This window comes from Carlito syrichta, unplaced genomic scaffold (genome assembly GCF_000164805.1).
Source record: "Carlito syrichta isolate Samal-C Ts95f unplaced genomic scaffold, Tarsius_syrichta-2.0.1 Scaffold44125, whole genome shotgun sequence".
In the NCBI taxonomy this organism is placed as follows: domain Eukaryota; kingdom Metazoa; phylum Chordata; class Mammalia; order Primates; family Tarsiidae; genus Carlito; species Carlito syrichta.
In genome coordinates this window covers 1,413-3,771 of record NW_006988221.1, presented here as the reverse complement: position 1 = coordinate 3,771, position 2,359 = coordinate 1,413, and positions in this window count along the sequence as shown.

Here is a 2,359-nt window from a genome sequence, read left to right as displayed (position 1 = left end):
AGTCATCAACTCAGTCTCAGATTACTCAGGGGGTAAATGTAGTGTATGTCCTGTACTTACAACCTTTCTGTAAGTGTGAAATTACTTCAAATTTTAGAATGAGGCACCTTTTTAAGACCATGTCCAAGGTATTCTGAAGCACTTTATGATGCAACTGAGTCATTCTTCTTGTTTTTTACAAGACCAAGATATTTACTATGGATGCACAAACATGAGTAAATTTTCTCAAAATTGTGTGACTTAGAGATACATTATTCTCCAAAGACACAGGTCTCAGTTCTCATTACTACCTATTGACTAAATGGATTGCAGTTTATTCTTGGTTTGGAGGCTTTCATAGTCTACCCCAGAGCTCATATGGCTTTATTTACCAACATGAAAGTTCTGACTAGGGAAGTCAGCACTTACTATAAAATAACAACAACAACAACAATAATAATACAGCTTCTCTCTCCATAAAAACAGAATGGTCCTTGACCTAGAGTCTGAATTAGAATACATCTACAATACTGGATAGCATAAAGCTCCTGAGAATCAATTATCTCCAAAGTAGGTTGAAGACCAAGATTATATCACTTGGGAAATGTTCTGAGTTTCAGAGAAGTCGGGGAGTAAGGGGGAAGGACTGAGGGTAGCAACAGTGACAGCTAATTTCATCCAGAAAAATTATGTGTAATTCAATCCAGAACTACCTTGTTGTGACCCGCTCTCCTGGGATAAAGAGAATGCAGCTGGAAACAGGACTGACACAATGTCCCCACTGGCATCTAAGTGGCGAACAAGCATGAACATTCTTAAATACCAATAATAAAGAAGTACCTCATTCAGTTTAATGCAATTCTGATCACAACAAAACCAGGCAAAATAAAACTTTTTCATCAAAGAAAGATTCTTGATTGATGCAAAGTAAACTGAGGAGGGAAGTTATGTCCACTTTTCCTCACCAGAGAGTCAGAACAGCAGGAGGAGAGGGAACTAAATTGTGTCCCTATGTTCACGAGGGTTCTTTCTGAGGCTGATCCTGCTCAGAGAGGTTTGGGATGGACTCTTAAGCACAGCCACCTTGGTGAGAAGGCTCCAGTCTCAGAACACAGAGCACAAAAGCAGGTTTCCCCACAGTCTCCTCCCAGGACACCCAGGTCACAGTCTTAGGGTGGTCGCTGTTGATAACAGGACACTATCACTCTTACTTTCCCAGTATTTCTAAGACACGGTACTCCCTTTTTTCAATTGTGATATTTGTTTGCCATCTAGAGGCAAGTCTTGACAAGGTAACTTAAGGATTGATTTTGTAACAGTGAAAATGACTAAAAAACTATAAGTAAATTTATTATAAATAATAAACTAAGCTTCATACACTGAATCTGCAAAAAAATGAGGCCAACTGAAGAGTTGAAAGGATATTGAGTATGTAAAAAGACACATTTCTTTCAAAGAAGGACACTTAAGGTTACATAACACTTTTAGATGACTTTTTAACAATAATTATTATTTTTTAACAATAATTATTAAATGGTGAATGGCAGCTGCAAATAAGCTGCCACAAATATAATTGTATACTCAAAAAATTATTTTCAAGAGTCATGTCAACATAGTTTCAGATCAAAACAAACAAAATACAAAAATATGTGTTTATCAGCAGAAACACTGTGTGGAAAATTTCTCAAAACTGTGCTCGAGACAAAGTAACATTTCTCACATATGGAAAGTTCAAGTTTTCTTCAAACTTTAAAAAAATGTGTTCTCTTTTATCCTTTGTACTTCATAATGTCTGAGGAAAGAATATGACAGCAGTGATTGTGAAGAAGGAGGAAAGCTGTCTGCTGGGGTTGGTGGTACCTCCTGCTCACCTGAATGACCTAGTGGAGGAGAGCCACCCATACTACCAAGCACTTGCCTGCCTCTGAGCTGTTATGTCACATACAGAGAAATCTTATCATATTTAACCAACCATATGTTCAGGTTTCTTTGTAGCATCCAATTTTATTGTCCCCTGATTCCCCTTAGTTTTTGAAATCATATTTTTCACCATCTTTTTATGAGTACAGTCTGTTGGGAAACCAGAATCATATAGGTCGGCTGGATGTCTTTAAATGGATTTAATCACCTTGTGTGGGTTTGGGCCTTATCTCCTGTCCCATATCAACTCCAGCTCTCAAGATCATCAGATGTTTCAGTCACATGAAGACTAAATATGAACCTTGGCATTATTTAACTCCCCATAGTGCTACTTACACATTGTTTTCTTTCACTGCATCCTGTAGACTCAATGATCCATTTATTAGTGCGTTTATATAACAAATAAACTGTCTTATGTTTCTTAATTTGAGATCTCCAGTCTGCTTGCTTTCATTATTAA